The following is a 26949-nucleotide window of genomic DNA, read 5'->3' as shown; positions in this document are numbered from 1 at the left end:
CTCTGTCTGATTCCTCTCTGGGGAACAATACAATACTGCAGCCTTACCTTTGATGGCTTGAAGTCGGAAAACCAAATGCTAAATTTTTGTTGGGGCTTTGTGGACTCAGCCCCTTTATTCTCTTCTCTCCCCAGTGATTCATGGGCCTGAAAACAGAGCAAAGATGATGAAAATTGTAACCAACAGCTTAGTCAGTATGCAGGTCATTTTTCCTTCTTATTTTCTTTGAAAAGATGGCATTGCAAATTGCCAACTCTCCTCCCGCCCCCTCCCCGCAAGGCAGTGAAGGTGGAACTGTTAGGAAATGTGTGGAGCTGGCAGACTCCCGCTGAGCAGCCCCCAACATCTGGAATTCAAACTGTTGCAGACACTGGGAGTGAGAAATCTAGCCTCCTGCTGTTGCCAGCAAATAAAACCATGCTCATTAGGGCTCGGAGTGATGTCCAGGGATTCCTCTGACCATTAGAATGCCGGTCTTGCCTCCTGTTGCTGAAATCCCATAAAAGAGCACGAAGTGCTATCTAAAATGGGGAATGTTTTCCGCTGTACATAATTTCTCAATTAAAGGTGCATTTATTGAAGCACAAAGACATCTGATACAAGAAAGATTTGCTTACTCAGAACTCAACCAAACCAAAATGTTTAGTTGGTCAACAATGGATGGTCATAATGATGAGCCTGTTGTGTTATAACATCTTTAAGTATCTTTTCTTTAATAATAATAAAAAAAGATTAAATTCTGTTAAGTGAATCTTCAGTATTTTGAACTTGTGTTTGAATTATTAATCATATAAAATGCCCAGCTCATTGCCTGGCACAATGGCATAAGTTTTAACTATTTCAGTCCAGGATGGCAAATGCTACCTTTAAGCATACCTGCCAGGTACCCATGGCAGCCACCCTTGATTGATGAAGGAGCTTTCTTCCAGACCACCTGGCCTTATCCTACAAACCAAAAGTCAGGTCACTCTCATCCTAAAATATGGGGGGAAAAAACAACCAAAAACCTATTTCCAATAGATTAATTGATAAGATTTAAAAAAAAAATATTTTATTGATTTTTTACAGAGAGAACGGGAGAGAGATAGCATGATAGAAACATCAATGAGAGAGAAACATCCATCACCTGCTTCCTACACATGCCCTACTGGGGATGTGCCCACAACCAAGGTACATGCCCTTGACTGGAATCAAACCTGGGGCCCTTCAGTCTTCAGGCCTATGCTCTATGCACTGAGCCAAAAACCAGTTAGGCCATAACCATTAGGGCACTGATAAGATTTTATAAAAGATTATTCAGTTATGAACTAGATAAATAGGATTTTGTTGATCTTGTGGATTGCAATTCAATATGCTATTAATATGTCTTTTATCTAATTGTAGGTGTTTTTTTCAATGTGGGTAAAACTGAGCAAAAAAGAATGCAGATTATAATTTACTAATTTATTTACATGTGGCTTAACTTTTAAAAAAAGAAAGTCTATAAATTTAGGCTTCAAAGAATAAAAACCAATTTTAAGGATATTCACTTTTATAATAGGAAAAAGAAAAGAAGTACAGTTTATAAATATTAGAATATAGAAGACAAAATTATAATTATTTTCAGATTCATTCCTTCTCTTACTAAAAAGCCAAGCGAAAAAAGACAGAAACTCACAATAAGTTCAGGAAGATGGCCAGTGAGATAAATTTTCGAAAAATCAGTAGCTTTTCCATGTGTTAAAAATTTCCAGTTAAAAAAATATGATGTAACATAAGATCCTATTCACAGGAATAAATTTTAAAAAATACACTAATAACTGGTAGTAAATTTTTTAAAAAAAATGCAGCGCTAAATTTAAAGAAAAAAGCAGAACTTTTCAGAGGGTCACACTATAAAACAGGAATAAAGGAGAGTCATGGTTATTGAAGAAATGCCAATTAAACTGGGAGATACCCTGTGGAAGAGGCAATCCAGCAACTCCTATTCATTGAAACTCTAGCTCCCATTTGCTTAGTTTATCCATGACCATTCAGTCAGCAAAATCCTAGGTAATGAGACATAGTGCCAGCAAGTCCGTTAGTAAGGATGATGGGAGAGAAATCTGAGATAGGGAGTACCATAGGGCTGCTACCCATGAGACAGGCTAACCTTTACTATAAGGCTCTCCAGGTGGATGGCTTTCTTAATGGGTTCAGACTTTAGGGATTAAGCAATTTTTTCCATGGAAGCATATTAAAAAATATGAAAAGCTGTAACTCTTGATGGATTATTTTAAAGACATATTTTCATGTTCACCAGTTGCAAATACCAATGTGGCAGCCAGCAGCCTCATTGGTGGTTGTTGCTGTTGCTATAGTGAGTCATTCTCATTATTGTATCAGTTTGTTAATTTTTTTTTTTCTAATTTTGCTATTGGAGGAAACTTCAATAAGCAAGAGTGTAAGTAGTATTCCATGGTATTTATGTACCACATTTTTTTTTTTTCTTCACACTAGGAAGTTGTTAGCAAAGGAACCGGTTACTTTAAAAAAAGAATTCTATTGGTGTTAGAGAGGAAGGTAGAGGTCTCGAGAGACAGATAGAAACATCAATGAGGAGAGAGAATCATTGATTGGCTGCCTCCTGCACACCCAATACAGGGGATTGAGACCAAAACCCAGGTATGTGCCCTGACTGAGAATGAAACCCTGACCTCCTGATTCATGGGTGGATTCTCAACCACTGAGCCACACTTGCTGGCCTATACCACATCTTCTTTATCCAGTCATCTATCTCAGCCATCAGAAAGGATGAAATACTGTCATTTGTGACAACATAGGTGGATCTTGAGAATATCATGCTAAGTGAAATAAGTCAGACAGAAAAAAGTCCAGAACCATATGATTTCCCTCAGGTGGAATATCAAACTGAAAGCGACAAATGAAAAAACAAACCAATAAAAACTCATAGACACAGACAACAGTCTGGTGGTTATCAGAGGGAAAGGGGATGGGAGAGGTAGAAAAGGGGGCTAAATATATGTGATGGAAGGAGACTTGACTTTGGCTGGTGAACACACAATGCAATACACAGATGATGTGCTATAGAATTGTATATTTGTAACCTATATAATTTTATTAGCCAACAAGAGGCCCTGTGCATGGATTCATGCACTGATGGGAACCCTCAGCCTGCACCTTCTCACAATCTGGGATCCCTTGGGGAATGCTGAACTGCCGGTTTTGGCCTGATTCCAGAAGACCAAGTCAATGGTCCCCACTGGTGCATGAATCTGTGCACCAGGCTTCCAATATGCTTATAAGATCTCTGCTTAATCACTTCTCACTCTTTCTCCTCCCCCTTTCCTTCTGAGATTCATCAATCTGTTCCATGTTTCTATGCCTGTGGGTTGAGCATCTGCTGCCTGGTGGTCAGTGTGGCATCATAGCTACTGGTCGAATGGTCAAACAGTTGAACAGTGGAATGGTCAAACAGTTGAACAGTCGCTTGGGTATAACATTTTGTTTAGAAAGTAGGAGTGGGAACATGCCATCTACTCACACAGAAGATCTTCGAGAGTGGCAGCTGCCGCACCTAGCCTTGCTATCTACCGTATTTTTCGGACCATAAGACGCACCGGACCATAAGACGCACCAGTTTTTAGAGAAGGGAAATGAAGAAAAAAAGATTCTGAAACAAATAGTGTCCTAAAATATTTTATGTGCATTAAAACCCAACATCACAGTCATAAACACATGTAATCAACCCTGTAAAGTAAACAGCAGCATTTAGAACCATTTAGAACCATTATTAACAAATACAGTCAGCAAAAGACAAAATGTACTGTAAAACACAATAACGAGAGACTTCAGTAATAAATTAGAATAAAGTTGAAGATTTATGGTAAAGGTTCTGCTGAGATCTACAGTACGCCTACCCAGTAGTCAAGCACGGCAACAGAGGGCGGAGAGGAATGATTGGGGGAATAGACGCGGCATTTTTCCGGGCACGGAGTACGGGCCAGCAAGGGGTACAGGCGATGATTACGGTTTGGATTACGCAGTTACCGTACACCGCACCTGGGCTAACATGGAGATATGGCTGCAGCGAGGGCATGGAGGCTGACTACCATACATGGGAACTCCTCTACCACTCGGGGTTTACAGAGCGGGGCAGACACTCTGGGCACGGAGGAATGGACAGTGGCTGCAGCAAGCACACAGAGCCGGGCAAGCACACAGAGACCACACAGAGCCGGGCAAGTAAAAAAAACTTTTTTTTTGCCGGGACCGGTTTGGCTCAATGGATAGAGCGTCGGCTTGGGGACTGAAGGGTCCCGGGTTCGATTCCGGTCAAGGGCATGTACCTTGGTTGCGGGCACATCCCCAGTAGGGGGTGTGCAAGAGGCAGCTGATCGATGACTCTCTCTCATCGATGTTTCTAACTCTCTATCTCTCTCCCTTCCTCTCTCTACAAAAATCAATAAAATATATTTAAAAAAAAACAAAAAAAACAAAAAACTTTTTTTTTAAAGTATATGTGTAGGCTATATTTGGACCATAAGAGGCAGGGACTTTTTCTCCCCACTTCTGGGGGGAAAAAAGTGCGTCTTATGGTCCGAAAAATACGGTAGCTTACCTTTGAATGGAAGCTCGTGAAATTTTTAATCCTAAAGTGAGAGCATGGAACTCTAGCTATGATTCAAACAATAGGCATCTATGGCTCTTACAGCATTTGTTATTCTAAAAGAGACAAAAGACAGTTTCTTTAACTATTTCTGACATTATTCTTTACAAAGTTATGTCTGCTGTAAATAGCCCACTGACTCTTTGAGCACTAACTGTACCCACAGGGCAGATGAGGGCAGGGTTTGGCACATTCTCTATAAAGAGCCAGAGCGAATATTTTAGGCTTTGTTGGCCACACGGTCTCTACCTCAACTCCTCAAATCTGTCAGGTATCAGAAAAGCAGCCGCCCACAATAAGCAAACAGATGAGGATGGCTGTGTTCCAACAGAACTTTATTTAAAGTTAATTGCATGTAATGAAATTAAATTCCAATTGCTTGTAATTTACATGCCATATTCTTTTTTTATTCCCCCCCCCCCCAAAAAAAAAACAACAACAATTTAAAGTGTAAAAGCCATGCTTAGTTCCTGAGCTGTGTTAGTTGGTAACCCAGGTTTGGACAAGAACCCATAGTTTGCCAAACCCAGGATGATTCACTGATTATTAATACCCTTTTGACAAAAACTCTTAAGGAGGCTGGGTGTTGTATAGCATTGTGGTCACGAGTCAGGCACTGGCGTCAGACCAGCATTATTGCTTTGCTGTGCTTCTTATACTTGTGTGACCTTAGGTCAGTTATTTAACCGACCTAACCTCAGTCTCCTCACCTGTAAAATGGGGTGTTAATAGCACTAATTCATGGGATTGTTGTAAAGATTCACCAAGTGGCTGGCACATAGGCAATGTTCATTACATGGAAGCACCGGCTGTATGTTGATATTGAACTTGGGTGGAAGGAGGCCTATTAAAGCTCTTAGGTGTTGGGCACCTCCTACCCTGGTGTGCCTGCTTCACAATCGCACTTCAGTTCAACCCTCTTAAACACTCAGGGCAGGCTCTGGATTTGCCTTCTTCTCTGTGATCACCATGGCCACACCTACAGATTAACTGGCAGGCCAATAGGTCTGCCTAGGAGCTTGCCCGCCACCCCTCTCTGGACACTGCCACACTCCCACAGGCAGGCAGGAGGAGGCCTGCCTCCTGCTCCAGGCTCAGGGTCCAAATATTTGCCATAAAAGTTACTACAATTTTTTTTTTTAACTTTTTTTCCTAGTTTGAAGTAGGCTGCCCATTCAGGAAATTTGATATTTGGTGAATTGATTTTGAGTGTGTTGACTTCCAGGTGTCCCCTGTTCTCACTTCTGGCATGTGGCACTTCCTTTGTCACCCCAGGTGCTGCTCCTCCTGTTAAAACTCTTCTTTCCATGTCTAGCCTCGGAGGTCTTTTCCGCCCCACTAGGAAGCAGGGAAGAGTCCCATTCCACATCATACCCTGGTGATGAGCATCTGAGTAATTCCTTTCCAGGAGCGGTCTGTGCTTGCAACTGTTGTGGACTAGCCACCGTTCCTTGAAACACACACAGCCTGAGGTGAATTTACTGACTTGCCTGGCCCTTTTGAGATCTGGCTTTTGCCACCCTGGCATTGGCATTTTGTTTTATATGGATATAATGACTTTGACCTACATTTCCTCCTAGAGAAGCACTCCAGACACAAAGGCATTCTCCACTTATTCCTGTTTGCAAACCGACTTATTTTCCTCCAACCATCATGGTACAGGTATCTGCAACTAAAGAAACTGATCTGTTCAGGTACACGTGAGTCAGATGACATTAACCACAGGCAAGAGTGAAAGTGTCTGGATGCTGTATAAAGGGCAGAAGGCAGACCCAGGGCAAAGGTACTATTTTAAGCCAGGGCTTGAAGTATTTCACAGAAACTGAATTTTGTAGCTATTGCCATTTCATTAAATCTATCCATCAGCAAACTTTTCAGGAAAGAGCCAGACTTAGCAGTCTGCATGATTTCGATCCTACCAACTCTACTTTCCCATTGCCACAAGGAAGCAACCATAGATGGCATGTCAAGGAAAACCCTGGGTGCTGTTCCAATAAAACTTTATTTACAAAAACAGGTGCAAGATAAGATTGATCCAAAGACCATACTTTGCTGATGCCTGAACTGATCTATTTGATTTCATATTAAGCATATATATATATATATATATATATATATATTTTAATATTTTATATAGTCTTAGGTTTGACCAGTAGCCAGTACCATCTTTGTGTCTTTAAATATCTTTTAAAGTAACTCAGCAGGTTGTACTATTTTGAAATGGCCAAGTGTGCTTTGATTTTCATAGGTATGCAGTCATTCCATATTTCTGAGAACTGCTGACATCTCTAAGATGAATTATTTAATGAAGACATCAATCATAAAATAGTTACTAAATTCTCACTTGGAAAAATGCTTCAATACACTAAGGAAACTTAGATTAAAACCTTAATTGCAGCAATGATAATGGTCTTATTTATTTAGCACTTATGTGATTGGCTCTGCTAAACCTTTGTGCCTTAAAAGAGATGGATGTTATGATCCCCATTATAAATTTGAGGGACCTGATTCCCTATGGTTTTAAATGATGTGCATAGTTTCCAAATATGTCAGAATGGGGTAGGCTTTGGGCATCTATAACAAGCAAATCAACAACTCCTAACCTCACTTTCTATAGGGTTAAGTAAAGGGTTGGTTTCACTGAGCTTTAACATACCTTCAAATATACTTATTTAAATAATATTTTGTGGAGAGTGGCTATAGCGTTTGGACAGGTTCAAGCCTTGGAGTAATGAGAGGGCATGGCCCTCTCGTGGTAAAGCCATATGCAGGTCCCCGCATGGAGGGCAAAACCCTTCCAGCACAATTATAGCAAAGGCTATGGTAGTAAGCTTGACCTTATGGTCTGAACTTGTGGTCCCAGGTGGCTGAGTGATGTGGGCTGCAGGAGGTGCAGCAAGTGCTGCCAAAACAAAACTTGATAGAGTTCTCAGGTGCATATAATTAAGTAGATTCAAAACTTGTGAGAACATTATAAACATTTTGACCATGCACTTGCTTTGCCTCAGGGGATCTGACTATAAAATAAAGACTTGGCTTACAGGCTGTGGCACTGTCTCTACATCCAAGAGCAGTGTCCCACCTGGTCCCAACTATATTCTCTTAACTGTCTTCTTTCATCCTTCACTGCCCCTCCTCAGGTTCTCCCCTGGCCGTGCTGGACACAGTTCAATATTCAGTCCCAAAACAATAACTTGAGTATCTGTCAGACACTGCTAAATTCTGATGACAGCTATTTTCCATGGAATTTGCTTTCTAGAAATAAGAACTTTATTTTTTATAGAACACAGGATATACTTTACAACTCTGAAGAAAACAGCAATTTCCCTAAGGACAAAGCTGTTCTTATTAAAACACAGTATGGACCACAAGGTTTAAATATAACACTTACAGCTTGTGTGCAGTAGTGTAACTAATGAAGAAAATAAATCCCCTAAAATGTAAGTGGGGGATTTTATTTAAAAGGGAAAAGCTATGAAAAAACTGAAAATATTTCACTTAAATGTAAGTTGGAAACAGAGTCCCAGCTAATGACAACAAATGAACTTGAGTAGGAAACAATAAAAAAGGGTTATTTGTGCAGAAGTTTTAAGGTTGTAAGCAACAGAAACCAAATATGGCAAATATAGACCAAAGCAAATTTATTAGAATAGTATGGGACCATAAAATTGTAAGACTAACAGAATTAAAGGGAAATTGGTACACCAGATTTGGAAATACCCAGAGCAAAGGATCCACAGAGGTTAGCAATCATCTTCCATCTGGAACAACTTGATTCAATATGCTAGAAACATTTTCTTCTCTCCTTTTATCAGTTGGTAAAATTAAAACCCTGGGAAGGAGCATCTGATGTTGGGGGTTTGTTCATAACCAACTCCCTTTCCCATGCTAAGAAAGTACTTTTCCCACATTAGCTTTCCTAGAAAGAGACCACCCCCAGGGTTATCCTACTACCAACACTACATACAAATGGAAAGAGAGGATCACTGTAAGGAGACTGGAATAGAATGGGCAGGAAAGAAAAAAGTGTCCCTATTAAGAATATTATCTCAAAACAATGAATTGATAAATGAGTTCACACCCAACTCTGATTTATTCAGAAAATTCCAGAGTTCAGTGTCAAATGATACCAGACCAGTTTATTCCACCTGGCCAAATCTGATCTTAGATAATTAGCTTTCATGTTTCCAAATTATTCCTAAAATGCAAATTGGATTCCTAATTTCCTTATCCTGAACAGTAATAAGATATAATTATGTGTTATTAAACACCTGCTAAATTAAAATGAGGTGGGTGGGGGAAAAATATTATAGAGTAATTGAATATTGCTGTGTGGAAAGTGAAATTGATTTTGATCAGAGGAAAATGCCAGCCGAAGGTGGCTGTCTATGCCTTTGTTTCAGGACAACTAGTATTTGGACAGGTGTGATGTAATGCCAAGTATTTTTATCCTCTTCACTGCAGGAGCCTCTCTAATTGAGCTCAGGAAGCTCAGTGCGTTGCAAGTGAGGTAACAAGTTGATGATTAATGAAGACCTTCCTTGATTTCTCCTTACTCCTGGTAGAAATCTCCTATTCATTAAATATTTTCTGAGTGCCTACTGTGTGTCAGTAAGCTTGGCTAACCTTGGAGTGTTCCAGGAATGAAAAACTCATGGTTTCAATATGAGGAAAGAGTTCAGTCAAGTTGGGGAAGTAGACAAGGTTGCTAATATGATGATGGAAACACAAGCTAAATGCACATTAGGTGCTATGGGAGCATAGACTAGGCTTATATCCAACTGGAGGTTCTAACACAGAATCCCTGCAAGATGAGGCATCCTTCTCTCTTACTGAGATGTAGCACAGTGGTTCTCCAAATACCGTCCCCTGACTGGCAACAGAAGCCTCACTTGGGAACTTGTTATAAATGCGAAGTCTGGGGTCCCTCTCCAGACCTCCTGAAGCAGAAACCCTGTCCTAATAAGCCCTCCACATGAGTAATTTGGATATGCCTCAAGTTTAGGAACCACTGACACATCAAAATGGTCAAGAGTGCAGACTTTCCTATCAGATCAATAGTTCTTGATTCCAACCATGTGTGAACCACCTGGGAAATCTTTAAAGGTCTTGATGCTAAGACAAAATTATCTAAATAAATTCTCCAGGATTGGGGCATGGGTCCCTCCCGCTATCTGTACACACATAAACACATATTTAATTTTTTACAACTGATTTGAATGCTAGATCAAGTTGGCTAAACTCAACCTTCAATTGTTGAAAGCCTTCTAGGTGACAAAGCGGTAGGTTGAGAGCAGATATGAACAAGGAGAGTGATAACGTCTTTTTATTTTCAATATTGCAGGCCAGACACTGAACAAAGAGCTAGAGATACAAAGAAAGAATAAAAAGAAACAATGAAAGAAAGGAAAAGAAAAGAGGGGGATAAGAGAAAATAGAGCTTGTAAACTATTAGTCACTCTACAAACATTACCTCATCCAGGTCTCATGACAGTCCTTCCAAGAGGTTGATATTGGACCCATTTTAAAGATGAGAAAACTGAGACTTGGAAGTAATAGTATTTTATGAAGACTATGAGTCTAGTACGTAGCAGAGCCAATAGTTGAACCGAAAATTGTCTACCTCTGGATCCTGGGCCTTTTCTTTGCTTACTGAAAGGCTGTGTAACAGAGTGGAGGGTACGTGGGCTCAGTCAGACTCCTCACCATCAAACCCTGCTTCCTTCACCTTTGAACTCTGTAACTGTGAGCAAATTACTTAGCCGCTGCCTCTATAAACTAGAGACATTAATGTCATGTAAATTTTTATAAGGTCAGGCGAGTTGATGGAAATAAAGCTTTAGAACAGCATCTGGGCCATAGTTAAGTGCTGATGCATTTGCTAACATATTAAATACAATTTTAAAAATCACAAGACTATTACAACAGGTCCATATCATCATAAAAATCCTATATAATAAAAGCTTAATATGCTAAGTGTCTGGTCACTTGGTCGTTCATTGAACCAATCAAAGCATAATATACTAATGATATGCTTAAGGTCGCTCAACTGCTTGCTATGATGTGCACTGACCATCACTGGGCAGATGCTCCAATCGGTAGGTTAGCTTGCTGCTGGGATCCGGCTGATTGGGACTGAGTGAAACGTGCTGGACACACCCTGGAGCTCTCCTGTGTTTCCACTCCAGCTGGCATACCTCCTGTCACTCCCTGGCCCTGATCATGCACTGGTGGTGTCCCTCAGCCTGGTCTGTACCCTCTTGCAATGTGGAACAACTAGGGGAATATCAGAGAGCCGGTTTCAGCCCGATCCCACAGGCCAGGCTGAGGGACCCTATGGGTGCACAAATTTGTGCACTGGGCCTCTAGTCATTCAATGAAAGGAGACATAAATATAAACAAATCAGTTGATTACAATGTGACCATTTTTAATGAAAGTACAAAAAACTTCAGATGAAGTTGCAATTGAATACACTAATATTAAAATGGAAAGCATACTCTTGTCCTAGAAATCCCAATTTTGTGAATCTTTTCTATAGTAGTGAGAAAATTTCAGTGGAAACAAGTATGAATGCATTTGTTGCACCATAAGAAAAAGATGAGGAGGACATGAGGAGGTAATGGAAAAAAGAGGAGAAAAAACACTGGAGGCAAAACACACACACACACACACACAAATGTCTATTAATATAAAGCATGGTATATCTGTAAAAAGAATATTTTATAGTTGTTTAAAAAGTTCTTTTTCCTCAAATATGCTTAAAGGGATAGCTATTATATTATTATTTTTTAAAACATATTTTATTGATTTTTTACAGAGAGGAAGGAAGGGAGAGAGAGAGTGAGAAACATTGATGAGAGAGAAATATCAATCAGCTGCCTCCTGCACACCCCCTCCTGGATGGTATTTGGGGAACCAAACTGTGCTATATTCTCAGTAAGAGAGAAGGATGCCTCACCTTGCAGGGATTCTGCGTTAGAACCTCAGGTTGGATATGAGCCTAGCCTATGCTCCCATAGCACCTAGTGTGCATTTAGCTTGTGTTTCCATAATATCATATCATTAGTATATTATGCCCTTGACCGGAATCAAACCTGGGACCCTTGAGTCTACAGGCTGACGACGCTCTATCCACTGAGCCAAATCAGTTAGGGCTATTATATTATTAAATAAACAAACAAACAAAAAGCAAGTTGGAGTATATATAATGTGTGGTTCCATTTAGAAAATGAACAAAAGGCCTACATAGGATTTGTACAAATTTATGCAAGCATAAAAAAATGGTAGGAATGGTTTCATATCAATTTTGTTCCAATGATTGCTTTAGGCTTTAGAATTAGAGGAATAAATGGGGGTTGCTAGATTCTTATTCATTTTTATTGTTATTTTTGTTTATTTGATAAATGAAGAAGAAATAATGTTTGAGATAGTACCAAAACTTTTAGTACACTGTTAGTATATCTTTAACTCTCTGACTGACTCTTTCATCAAATTTAGAGTTTCTGGAGGTCAGGAGTCCCCTTATGTTCATCTCTCAACCTCCAGGGGTAGCACAGATGAAGGCATATGGATACTGAGAAGTCCTGTGTGTTGTGTTGAGCTACACTATTGAGAAATCTCTAAGTGTTGACATGGGGCATGAAGGAAGAAAGGCTGCTTGGCAATGGCCCCTACAACCAATAGGATTAGCTTCATTTTTTAAAAAAATATATTTTATTGATTTTGTACAGAGAGGAAGTGAGAGAGATAGAGAGTAAGAAACATCGATGAGAGAGAGTCATTGATCAGTTGCCTCTTGCACACCCCCTACTGGGGATATGCCCGCAACTAAGGTACATGCCCTTGACCGGAATCGAACCCGGGTCCCTTCAGTCCCCAAGCCGGCGCTCTATCCATTGAGCCAAACCGGTCTCGGCGATAAGCTTCATTTTCTACTTCAGGGACTTTGAGACCCAATGGTGAGGGAGAAAATCAATATAGTCTTGATAATTTAGATTCGGTGTATGAATACCCAGGGGCCAACGAATTCAACTTTATTGTTTCAAGTTATTCATTTTCAAAACAGAATGGTTTGGGTTAAGCTTGCCAATGAATCCTGTCTATTCTCCACCCTGAGAAATTATGGAGATGAATGAGATTTAAAAATATGAATGTTCTTGGCTTCCTTAGAAATAAGCACATGCAAATTACACAGGTTGCAAAAAAGGTGCTGTAATCGAATAAATCAAATGTTGTTATTTGACTGAAATCAGAGTTCAGGAACATCCAACTGCATTTCCTTGAATCTTCCTGCTATGAAAACATTTTGCAGTGCATATGCTTTGTGGGAGAAATGTGCTTCTAGTCTTGATCATGGTCACCTGATGATTTGATCGGTAATCAACTAGAGTGCAGATGATGTGAGGAACTTATTACAGGGCAATGAAGCATACTTAGAATTTATTGCCTTATGTCCTAGCAAGTGTGAAATATAGGCAAGCTCATTCTGTAGCACCTCAAAGTCATTTCAGAGGTAATAGATTAATTAGTCAGCTTCACTTAGCAAGCAAGTACCCTGTTTTTCTGAAAATAAGACAGTGTCTTATATTAATTTTTGCTCCCAAAGATGCACTAGGTCTTATTTTCAGGGGATGTCTTAATTTTCCATAAAGAAGAATACAGTACACATTTATTGTTAAATGAAAATAAAGGAAATTTATTACCTGTATACTGTACGGTAGTACGGTAGTTGTCAACACAAACCAGACAAACTGAATCCTACAGTATCAAGAATTTACTCATTTATTCAATGACAATCATGTCATCATCTTCTGGAACATCATCATAACAATCCAATTCCTGAATTTCCTGGTGAATTTCTTGTGACTCCATTTCTTTCACAATCAGTGGACCAAATCTCTCATGTTTAGCAATAGCACTATCTTTAAAAGAGTACTTCTTGTCAAGGTAGCCTGCTCGCAGTGCATTTGCAATGCAACTGTCAGTGATTTTCTCCCATGAATTCTTCACCCAAGTCACAACTTCTTGCAGTTTAGGTTCCACAAAGTTTCCATGCTGATTTCTCTCCATTGTATTTTCAATGTAGTCAATAATTTCCATGTGCAAATTGTCTTTGAATTGCTTGTTTATTGCAATATCAAGAGTCTGGAGATAGGCCGTCATTCCTGTGGGAATCATTATCTGATCTATTTTTCTTTCATGAAGAAGTGTCTTCATGTCTTTAGCAAGGTGAGTGCTGGCTGCATCCCAGACTAGCAGACCTCTTTGGCTCCCTCGCATAACAAGTGGCAGCATTAAATCGACCCACTTCCTTATAACTGCTTGTGTGGCCCAGGCTTTTTCAGTTTCAAGAATAAAAATGCCCAAAACACGTTCAATCTTTTCCTTCTTGCCCTTAGAAATGATTAAAGGTGGGATTTTAGTGCCATCCAGACGAATTGCCAAAATACAGGAAACACATGCACTTTCGTAAGCAGTGGAGGGAATGTACACTAAGGAGGCACCCTGCTGTTCAATTGTTGTTTGAGATGATTGGTCGGTAAACACTGCAGTTTCATCCATAGCAATCATGTTGGAAAGATTGTATTTAGAGAAGTCAGCATCATCAATAAAGGACTTGAATGCAAGTGCTCGCTTAATAACTTGAGTATCTTCCAACCTAAACAATGTTGTAGATCTTAAAGACAGTTCACTTCGCTGAAGGAAATTATCCAGCCAGTGTTGTGATGCTTTGAAGTCTTCGGGGGCTATGTCAAACTGTGGTGCCATTGCAAGCACACATTCTTGAATCTGAGCCCTATTCATAACCAAAGCCTTTGCTCTCCTGTCAACAACCCATTCACAGATCAGGTCTTCCAGCTTGGAAAATAATGGTTGTCGACCTGATCTACACTTGCTCTTTTTAGCATTTCCCTTGCCCACTTTTCAATGAGGTTACCATACTCTGCTTGCCATTTTTGGACCAATTGGATATTCAACATCTTCTCTTTGCAGAAAGCAGTAATATTCTGGCCCCAAGAGTCTTCCACGATTCCTTTCTTGTACTCCACGGAGTAGCTTTTTCTTTTTGTGCTCATTTCTAGGGGTAAAAAAAGGTATTGGGGTATCAAGGTTGGGGAGGGGGATCACTTAAAATGACACAGGGGGGATCAGAGAGGGAATCAAAATGGCACAGGAGAATCAGAGGGGGGATTACCGTTTTAGTAACCCCTTTTGATCCTCCTGTGTTATTTTAAGTGATCCCCCTCCCCCCACCCCTGTGCCACTGAACACCTTCACCAGACATCCCCCCTACTCCTTTATCAGACATTTACCCCCTGGGGCCTGCCTGGGGACTGTCACTGGGCTTGCTGGGGCCTGGATCTGGGCTGGAGCAGGATCTGCCACTGACTGAGAACCTTCAGTCATCATGAGGGCGGCCGCAAGCATCAGGTAGTGTCACCAGAGACAGACCAGCACTCACCACCTTTGCCACGTCCCATCTGCTCTAATCCTCCTGTTCTTCTACACGCATCTGTGAAAGTCTCCTCCTCTCTCCTGCCCAGCGCTCACTGCTCACTCCAACCTCCGCTCCACCTCCACACAGCGGTGACATCAGGACTCTGCGTAATGTCACTGGTTGCTAGACACCAGTTGGGGCAGCTCTAGCGGCCAGTTTATGGTAAATTAATTTTCATTCTGAGACAGAGCCTAGGGGGGCCTTATTTTCGGGGGGATGCCTTATATTTCACTCAGAAGGGAATCTGTAAGTAGGTCTTATTTTTCGAAGGATGTTTTATTTTCAGGGAAACATGGTAGTGTTGATCATTTGTCATCTGTAGATGCATTTTTTTTCTTCCCTTTTTCTCTTTGTCCCCAAAATGTGGGTGATTTAAGGAGAGACGAGCTTCTGGATTTGTTTTTACCCTCACAGGTTCTGTACCTTGGCCACAATGGAGATCCAGATGATTTTGTGCAATCTGATTTTGTTGCCATAGAGTACCTTGAATTTACTGGCAAAAAGTGGGTCCTCCGATCTGTGTGCTAAATCAATAACAGGCCAATCTGGTCTTCCAGCAAACTCAACTTGAACCTGCAATAGAACTTTGGCCAAGCGATGCAAATAAAATAAATAGAATTAAATATGGACTGGATCCACTGAAAACTACTACTTCTAGACTTATATTTCTCTTTTGAAAGCTTACTAAGAGTGTCAAACAGAAGGAAAATGCACAACGTCTTTTTAGATCTTTCTTATAAAACCAGAGTTTTCTAAAAAGATTCAGTTCTTAATGGACCTTCCTGGGAAATACCCTGGCTCCTGATATACACCATGAAAATATTTGTTTAGAGCAAGCGCTTAATGTGAGAATTGCCTGGCCTATTACTGGATTCTCAAATTTGGGCCAGTGGTAATCAGGCAAGCATGTTTATTTTTGTCCATATGCTGGAAGTTCCAAAAATAAAAAATGTGACTCAAACTGTCTTCAGTAATAATTTATTGGCTGTTGTAACAGAAAAGTTCAGAGTAATCTTTAGGAGTGGCCGAATCTAGGTGCTCAGACTTGGTCATTAGGGATCTCTCTGCATCTCTCCTCTTTGCTTTCTTCTGTTTTGGCTTTAGTCAGGTTCTTGATTCGTTGTAACAAAATGGCCCCCAGCAGTTCTAAATATACACCCTGGTAGAATAGCAACACCATTATAAAGAGAATTTATTTTTATAATGATGTCATCAAAATCTTAAGGTTGTATCTTACCAATCCGGCTTGTGTACATTCCTGAACCAACTGGGAAAGAAATGCTCTGATTGGACATGATTTAGTCAAGGGATGAGGAACATCTGGTCCGTGGGCCTCATTGGGCCCTCGAAATCATTTTGATCTTGCCCTGCCAACGCATTAGGGGTGTGTTAATTAAATGTTTGGCCAGACATAGCAGGCTAATTTTTAAGTTGATGATTTCATATGGCCCTCAAATGATGTTATAAACACCCAAATGGACCTTGACAGAAAAAAGGTTCCCCACTCCTGGTTTAGTCATATGACTACTCCTGGAGTCAAATCAGTAAATTTAATCCTACACATATATCGGCTAAATTAAGAAGGATTTCTTTTAAACAGACAAAAGATAGGCTATTACTAAAGAATAGGGAATGGATTATGAGCAGTAAAAAGGAACCAACCCACACAAAAATGCCCATATCTTGGAGACAGAGATGGGAAGACCTTTGCCATCAAAGATGGCTCACATCCCCAGCGCTTGCTTCAGTGGGGGTCTCTAGAAGAATAATTAAACTATGATTCTTCTAGAACTGTCAGGCTGTGGCAGGGAACACTGTTGAGGACTTGGCTTATCTTCACCATCTCCTACTGATGTTTCCCTCCATGTCTCCAGGAAAGGTTCATACAACTCAACTGAGTATGTATCTTACATTGGAAATCATTACAAGGTCCTTGCATTTTTATTCTTTAAAAAATATATATATATATATATATATATATATATATATATATATATATGCTTTTATTAATTTCAGAGAGGAAGGAAGAGGAGAGAGAGAGATAGAAACACCAATAATGAGAGAGAATCGCTGATTGGCTACCTCATGCAAGACCCACACTTGGGACTAAGCCTGCAACTGGGCATGTGACTTGACTGGAAATCAAACCATGACCTCCTGGTTCATAGGCCGACACTCAACCTCAACCACTGAGCCACGCCAGCTGGGCTCATTTTTATTCTTGCTGACAAAATTTAAATGCACCAGTGACCTCAATATTTTCAAGGAAAAAAAGAAGTTCCAAGGTTCATGTAAAGTACTGTGATTCTGGAAAGGATTATTTAAAGAGAGTCTGACTGTCTGAATGCTTACATTTTTAAACAGCAAATTGAAAAGAGCAGAAACGCTAGTATTAAATTTTAATGTTAGGGAAATGAGCTCTGTCGGGAGGTGTAAGGCAGCAGAGCTTGTAAAGTAATGTGCGTGCATTCAGATTTTAAATTCTTCCTAAATGCCATAGGGGCCATCTTACACGACTCATGTCTCAACGAAAGAGGAGACAGTTGAAGTCCCAGGAGGAAAACTGCAGTTAGAAGTCACACCTCCCCCACCCCCATGTGGACTCTATGTTTTGCTGTGAACCTCAGGAACCAAAGGGTTTATTCTAAAGCCCAAAGACCTGTGCCTGTGACAGAGCTGGAAGTTTAATCCTCTCTCTTGGAAGATGAATAAAAATGCAAGAGAGGTTTGAGAAAGATGTAGTATCAAAGAAGAAGGTGACCCTAAACTTTAATACCATGGCTCATCTCCTAATTAAATAAGGAACCGGATAGATGTCTGTTGTCAGAGCATTTCAGAGAGAGATGCTTCTCCCTCCGAGCAGGGTACATTTAAAAAGATATAGTCTCTATACTCCAGGTGTTGCAGTTTCTTTCATGGTCTTAAAGGGGGACTTACATAAAAATGAGCCCCTCGGCGTTCTCATAGCACTGTGTCCAGGCCCCTATCATAGAACTGCATTCATTTATTCACTCACTCACTTGTTTAAGAGATATTTATTTGGTATCAGCTATGTTTCAGGCACTATGAACTCATCAAGGAACAGAACAGACAAAGCCAGTAGTTCCTGGAACTGATAGCCCAAGACTCAAATAAAAATCAGCTAACAAGCAATATCTATAACTAGAGGCCCAGTGTATGAAATTCTTGCATGGGGGAGAGGGTGTCCCTCAGCCCTCCCTGCACCCTGTCCAATATGGGACCCCTCAGTCCAGGACTGATGGATGGCTTTCAACTGCTCACCTGCCTGCCTTCCTGATTGCCTCTAATTACTTCTGCCTGCCAGCCTGCTCACACCCTAACCCCTCCCTTGCCAGCCTGTTTGCCCCTAACTGCCCTCCTCTGCAGGCCTGATCAGCCACAACTGCCCTCCCTTGCAGGTCTGGTTCCTCCAAACTGTCCTCCCCTACTGGCCATCTTGTGGTGGCCATCTTGTATCCAGATGGGGTCAGGATCTTTGACAACATGGGGCAGCCATCTTGTATGTTGGGGTGATAGTCAATCTGCATATTACTCTTTTATTAGATAGGATAGAGGCCTAGTACATGGGGCAGCCATCTTGTATGTTGGAGTGATGGTCAATCTGCATATTACTCTTTTATTAGATAGGATAGAGGCCTGGGTGGGGACCTCAGATGGTTTGCCCTGAAGGATGTCCCGGATCAGGGTGGGGGCTCCCTTGGGGCATGGGGCGGCCTGGGCAAAGGGCCTGTGGTGGTTTTGCAGGCTGGCCACACCCCCTAGTGACCCAAGCAGAGGCTCTGGTATCTGGGATTTATTTACCTTCTACAATTGAAACTTGTAGCCTAGAGAAGAACCAAGCCTCCTGTTTGCTCCCTAGCTGCAGCCATTTCTGTTGGAATTTATTTATCTTCTATAATTGAAACTTTGTAGCATTTGCTCCTGATTGGCTGGTGGGCATGGTTTGTGGGCATAGTGGAGATATGGTCAATTTGCATATTACTCTTTTATTAGATAGGATGTTGTTGCAGTGATCTGTTCTGAAGTTCATGTCCAAGTACTATGGTCACAGCAATAGGTGGAGGTCATTCTGGTATGTCCAGTAATATTTTCTTTCAGAAAAATACAGAAGTATAACATAATTGTTAAGAGCATATTTTGAGGGTTATAGCAGCCTAGGTTTGAATCCCTTCCCTTCTACCTATTCTCTGAAACTCAGTTTCATCAACTGTAAAATGGGTTGATAGTTGTAACTAACTCAAAGTTGTTAAGAGAATCAAATAAAATAAGAAACACTGAGAAAGCAGTAAGCATTCAATGAAGGTTAACTGTTATTACTCTTAATACCATGCTTGGCAAGGTTCACATTACTGCATTTAATTTTATCAACAATTTCCAAATGTATCACAATTCTCAGAGGTTCTGCCAAACGCAAGGTGCTCTCCAATGTACAGTAGGAAGTAGACGCATGAAAACCAAACTCTGTTTTCGAGTCCTAGGTGGAATGACAAGGAATTCACATGGATGGGAATGGAAGACCAATTAATACGTAAGCATTGTGTGCTAAGTTGGAAATAGGAAATGGGCTGAGATAGGACAGGCTGCCTGTAGGGGGCAAGCTGTGGTGTACACCTTTGATGTAGACTTGGGGGGTTGTTACAAAATAGATAGAATTGTGTATTAAGTGTAGGGGAAAGAGAATCTCAAAGAAATACATTAATGTACATGTTATACTTTTCTTAACAACAACTCTGGTGTTGAATACCAACAGAACACCTGGGAAGTGCTCAGCATAATTTGTGGAATGAATGACTTCTTGAAGAAAGATAATACCCTTAGACTATAGCTTTTCTTTATCAGAGCTCTGTAATTTATTCAGCAAAAACACTTTCCTCAATAAATTAATTAATCCAGGTATAGTCAAAAGCTAATATTAAATGCCCATGTTAGAAAAAAATTGAATAATCAAGTTGGTATTTTCAAGATGGATTACAATGAATCTCAAACCAAAATTCATCTACATAAAGGTTCTGGTTTCATAAGAAGGCTTTGCATATTGCCTCTATTCACTCTTTTAATTCTAAATCATTTTTTAAATGAACCAGGGCATAGGTAATTAAAATATTTCATGCAACAAAGCTTTTTTGGGTAACTAATGTGTCAAATACTCTGTTAAGATCTGATTTTTAAAAAAGATAAGAAATAATTCCCATAAATTTTTTCATTATTTTAACACATTTTTAATTCCTATGGTGGTTAATAACTCTTCCCATTGGCCACATCTACCAAAGTTATCCTTCTACTCACATCGGAGCGTTTCAGTGTCTCTCTCTGACAATACATGGCATGAGTCACTCAGAGGAGGCTGTGGACTTTGGGGTTCTAGTTTTTAGGCTCTGTTGGTGGTTAGGGAGTCTATGTGACTCAGCTTCCATCGTCCAGCTACCAGAGCTCCCTCCATTAATCAAGTCCAGAGGTTTGTTTATACCTAGCACTCTAGACTAGCCCTTGTATCCTGGTCAGAGTTGCAGTGTTTGCAAGGAGGACTGAGGGAAATCCAAGGAGAAGAGGGAGGGAATCGCAGGCCCACTGTTTCCCTTCTCATTATCTCACTGATTTTATCTACGTTCATCTTATGAGTCAAAGTTGAGCACCTTTGCTATGTTTAAGGTATATTTGCATGTCCTCCTCTGGACTGTCTGTTCATATTCACTGCTAAAAGGAGTGTTGGACACATTTTCTTAGATGCTCTTTATGTCTTAGCATAATTAATCTTTTGGTATGAATGCAGATGTTTGTTTCCCCATTTTGTAATTTACATTTTTACGTTGCTTATGGCGCTTATTTTTAAGAGGTCAGATTATCAAATTTTTTCTTTTTGCATCTGGATTTTGAATTATATTTAGGAAAGCTTTCTGCACATTTCAGTTACAGAAGGATTCAGCAATGCTGTTGTTTTTTTCCTAATACTTGTATTATTTCATTTTATTCTTTGCATCTAAAAATCTTTGACTACTTGGAAATAATTGTGTAAGTGTAAGGATTATACCCATTATCTTTTTTCATATAGCAGTCCAATTATTTGAACATTGTTTATTAAAATATCCATCTTTACCCAACTGAGTTGCAATTCAGAATTTATTTCATACTAAATTTATATATATGATTGTATCAACCTCTGGATTTCCTTTTTGATTCATTGTTCTCTATGTCCATTCATGCACCAATAGCATCATTTTGATTTGAGAGGCTTTAAATGTCTATTACTATTTGGTAGAGTTAGCTTTTCTCCATTCCACCTCTAATTTCCTTTTTAGGATTTTGCTTACTTTTTTGCCTTTTCGTTCTGCCAAATAAACTTTATAACAAATGCTGGGATAATGTTGAATGTATATATTAACTTACAGAGGACTGACATTTTTATGATTATCACACCCTCTTATAATGCTGTCTTCTCTTTTGTTGATGTTAATTTTGTGTCCCTCAGGAGTATCTTATAGTTTTCATTATAGCTCTTGAACATTTCTCATAATGTATTAGATATTTTTTCCATTCATTCATCTGTTTTCCCTTCTCTTCCATATATCTTATATGTATACTAGAGGCCTGGAGCATGATTTCGTGCATGGGGAAGGGGTCCCTTCAGACCAGCCTGCACCCTCTCCAATCTGGGATCCTCAGGGGATGTCTGACTGCCAGTAATCAGACATCCCTCCCACAATCCTGGACAGCTGGCTCCTAATCACTCACCTGACTGTCATCCTGGTCACCCCTAACTGTCTCCCACTGCTGGCCAGGTTGCCACCAAATGCCTCCTCCCCATTGGCCTTATCATTCTTAACTGCGCACCCCCATACACACTGGACTGGCACCCCTTACTGCCCCTCCTGCCAGCCTGGTCACCCCCAACTGACCCCCCTGCCAGTCTGGTTGCCCCACATAGCTTGCTGTTCAGTCCTTTGGTTGTCCTCACTAATCCCACTGCCTGCCTCCTTGTTCAGTCCTTTGGTCATCCCTTATTAACCCCTGATGGTAGGCAGCCATCTTGTGAGGGCATGAGGGTTAATTTGAATATTACCTCTTTATTATATAGGATACTAGTGGCCTGATGCATGAAATTTGTACAAGGTGCTCAGCCCTCACCACTCAGCCCTCTCAACCTGGCTTCCTCACTGCTCTGCAGCCATGCAGCCCTGTGGCCCCAACCCCTGCTCATCCAAGAAAGTCCTATATAATTAGCATATTAGCTCTTTATAATATAGGATGTATATACTACAGGCCTGGTGCATGAAATTCATGCATGGGTAGGGTCCCTAGGCCTGGCCAGTGATCAGGGCTGATCAGGGCTTTTCTTCCCTTGGCTGCTGGCTGCCAGCCAAGGGCTTCATTTGTTCTGCATTGTCCCCTGGTGATCACTGCATGTCATAGAGAAAGGTCAAACTCCTGAGGGGTCGACTTGCATATTAGTCTTTTATTATATAGGATGTAAAGGCTATTGGTTTTAGTGTCGACCTTATATCTCCTACTTTATTAGATTGTCTTATTGTAGTAATTTTCCACCAATTTATTGACATTTTCTAGATACATAAACATGTGATATAAAAATAAGGATAGCACCGAAACTGGTTTGGCTCAATGGATAGAGCATTGGCTTGGGGACTGAAGGGACCCGGGTTCGATTCCGGTCAAGGGCATTTACCTTGGTTGCGGGCATATCCCCAGTGGGGAGTGTGCAAGAGGCAGCTGATCGATGACTCGCTCTCATCGATGTTTCTAACTCTCTATCTCTCTCCCTTCCTCTCTGTACAAAATCAATAAAATATATTAAAAAAATATATAAGGATAGCTTTGCTTCTTCTAATTCTTATATCTCTAACTAGAGGCCCAGTGTATAAAATTCATGCACTTGGGGGGGGAGGGGAGGGACAGGGGCTCAGCCTGGATTGCGAGAGGGTGCAGGCCAAGCTGAGAGACCCCATTAGTGTATGATTGGGGTCTGGGTGGGGGGATGCGGGAGGTTGTCCAGTAGGGGAGGGATGATAGGAGAGCTCCAAGCCATGTGTGGCCTATCTAGCTCAGTCCCAATTGACTGGACCACAGCAGCAAGCTAACCTACCAGTCAGAACATCTGCCCCTGGTGGTCAGTGCAGATCATAATGATTGGCTGACCAGTCAACTGTCTGTTCCCTAGTGGCCAGTGCACATTATAGTGAGCGGTTGAGCAGTCTTAACATATCATTAACATATTATGCTTTGATTGGTTGAATGGCTGACAGGATGACCGGACACTTAGCATATTAGGCTTTTATTATATAGAACTAGAGGCCTGGTGCATGAAATTTGTACGTGGGAGGGGGGTCCCTCAGCCCGGCCTGCATCCTCTCCAGTCTGGGATCCCTATAGGATTTAACCTATCAGTCAGACATCCCCCTCAAAATCTGGTACTGCTGGCTCCTAACTGATCACCTGCTTGCCTTCCTGATCATCCCTAACTGCCTTCCCCTGCTGGTCAATTTGGTTCTGATTGGTCAGTTTCTATGCCAGTCAGCATCTCTGGGCCTATCAACAGGGCCTGATCACAAAGATATAGCTAATCAGCAGCCCCAGTGGAGGTCTGGAGAGAAAAGGAGGTGCAGCTAATGGCAAGACTGGGAGAGAAAAAAAAGAGTCAAGTGCTGATCAAAAGCTGCCACAGAGGCAACAGATCAATCCCTGCTTCTCTCTTCAGGCCTCTCTCTGGCCCTGATTCGAAATCCCCTCAGAAGTCAGTGCTGGGGCACCTCACCTGCACTGGAAGCAGTGGCAACCCAGCGCTGACTGCAGGACTGACTTTTGGTTGGTTGACTCTCGGTTGTTACTGGTCGTTACAACCCAGGGTTTTTATATATTAGGATAAGTTACTTCCTATTGTAGCATAATTGCTTAAACTATAAGAGGAAACAATAATTTTAACTATCTCATGACTTTCTTGTGTGTAAAATAATATAAAATATGTAAAATAATTAATGCAGTGCCTAAAATGTAAAAAAACAACCAAAAAACTACAATCAATATTATTTTTATTGTACAATTAGTTTTTTGATTATATGTGTGTGTGTACACACACACACACACACACACACATACACACGCACATGTAAATTCATTTGTTTGATAGAATATTCTAGAATTAAGTGATTCTTTTTAATATCAAGATTTGTGCATCTGCACCTAGGAATTATGTTGGTTAAAATCACTTTCTAAAGCTTGGCTGGGCCAAAACTGGTTTGGCTCAGTGGATAGAGCATTGGCCTGTGGACTGAAGGGTCCTGGCTTCGATTCCGGTCAAGGGTATATACCTTGGTTGTGGGCACATCCCCAGCAGAGGGTGTGCAAGAGGCAGCTGATCGATGATTCTCTCTCATCGATGTTTCTAACTCTCTATCCCTCTCTCTTCCTCTCTATAAAAAAAATCAATAAAATACATTAAAAAAAAAAAAAAAAGTAAAGCCTTGCTGGTGTGAGTCAGTTGGTTGAGCATTGTCCCATGTAGCAGGAGAACACTGCTTCAATTCTTGGTCAGGGCACATGCCCAGCAGGAAGAAAGCAGCCAATCCATGTTTCTATCTCTCCCTCTCCTTCCCTTTCTCTGAAATCAATAAAAACACATTTAAAAAAAAAATCACTTTCTAAAAAAATTAGTGTTTGCAAAACTTTGTTTGTGTTATCTTCACTGTTTTTGTCATATTGTGTATATTATTTTTCTTTAAATGGAAAAGTCTCTTTTGTCTTTAAATATGTATGCAAATATATTTACAAATACTTATATATGATGTCTTTTTATATGTCTTTATACATATTATACATATTACATAATTACATAAGTATATATGTGTCACTGGCTTAAATGAAGAAACAGTATTTTTCTGACACATTAACCAAAGAACTTATATGCATGTATATATAGGTCATGGACACAGACATTAGTGTGGGGAAGGTCTGGGGTGGAATAGGGGCTGCAAGGAGGGAGCAAAAGGGGGGTTTGGGGGGTATCTGTAATACTGTTAACAATATAAACAAATTAAAAATTTAAATAAGGGCATTACTGCTGAAACTGGTTTCGTTCAGTGGATAGAGCATCAGCTTGCGAACTGAAACGTCCCAGGTTTGATTCCGGTCAAGGGCATGTACTTTGGTTGTGGGCACATCCCCAGTAGGGGGTGTGCAGGAGGCAGCTGATAGATATTTCTCTCTCATTGATGTTTCTAACTCTCTCTCTCCCTTCCTCTCTGTAAAAAATCAATAAAATATATTTAAAAAATAAAATAAAATAAGGGCATTACTATTTTTAACCAAAGTTTAACACCAGAGTTCATTTCACACCCAGCATTTGGGAAACATGGGTGAGTCTACGGTTTAGGCAGAAGTGCTCTCTTCACCATGTCAGGTCCTCGCTACACTTATTTGTAAAGGCCTCTTGAGTAGATTTCATAATCACTCTTAGTTACAACTTGAATATAACCTCTATAAAGGTGGGACCTTTGGTCTTACCCACCGCTCCAGAAATATGTGTGCAACGAATGGACGAATTGAGCGTTTTGCTCTCTTCCTTCACGCCACACTCTGGGTGGAGTGGGAACTGTCACACAAGGTTTGCTACTGTGGTTTATGGTTCGTGTGCATAATATGGAAGAAATGGCAGAATTGGGGACTCTGTGTCACTTGTAGAAAATTCATTAAAAAATAAAGAGTCATGTTCTCAGGATAGTTGGTTATCATATGAGGCCTTGCCTTATTCCCATTTCCCCTAGCTTCTGGGAGTTTCCCTGTAGATTATTTTTGAGTCCTGAGGTTTTAGACTTCGGCTGAAGGTAGGCTGATGCTGTCACAATATAATTATTAGAACTGTGGCAAGGTGGGATAAAATCCAGCTCACGTATGCTTGGTTTTAGTTAGAGCTGGAAGTTCATGGAAGCAGAGATAACGCAGTCCCCAACGCTAAGAGTTGCCTATAATTAGGAAGGCCCGCTTTTATGTTGTAATTGGCGTTTAACGGGCTTCTTTTAGATTCTCTTATCATCAGGAATGTGTAGGCAGCCTGTTTATGCCTTTCAAAGGGAGAGTCACAAAAACTGCCCCTTAAAAAAATAAGGTCACTTTATAAAGCAAGATTGTCTCAACTTGCACTTTGTTAAATGACGTAGTTTGTAAGTTTTCAAAGTGCCATCTGCATTCTATAATTAGAGCAGTATATTTTTCTTCCAAACATTTGACAAATTAAAGGATCCCAAGGTTTCAAGCATAACTTTTCACAGCATGTGCATAATTCTGGAAGCTTCTGTATATATCAATTCAAGACGAGGATTGAATTAGCAGGGAAAACAAGATTAAAAGAAAAAAAAAGAACATGGCTTGGGGTAAAAATATGTGAGTTAAAGTCATGGCTCAGCCATTTGCAAGCTGGGGGAACTCTCTGAACTTCTCTGGGCCTGTCTCTCGCCTGAAAAACTAGGATGATGGGCAGGTAGGAAAGAGGTCTGAATGGGAGGAGCACTTAGTTCAACAAATATTGTCCCGAGCCTCCATCACATGGCAGGTCCTTCCTAAGTGTATGTGAAACTAAAAAATAGAATGAACCAATGCCTCGAGGGAGTCCGTACTCTTCTGCAAGACAGGAAAAGAGATGATTACATTATCATATATGTAGAGAGTGTCAAAATAAGTGTGAGAGAGTGACCAAAATGTCATTCATTCATTCATTCATTCATTCATTCAATAAGTATTGACTCAGGACTTCTTTTTTCTAAAATATATTTTATTATT

The sequence above is a fragment of the Pipistrellus hanaki genome (assembly GCF_964339955.1).
Source record: "Pipistrellus hanaki genome assembly, chromosome: 6".
Classification (NCBI taxonomy): domain Eukaryota; kingdom Metazoa; phylum Chordata; class Mammalia; order Chiroptera; family Vespertilionidae; genus Pipistrellus; species Pipistrellus hanaki.
Note: the sequence above shows the minus strand (reverse complement) of the source record.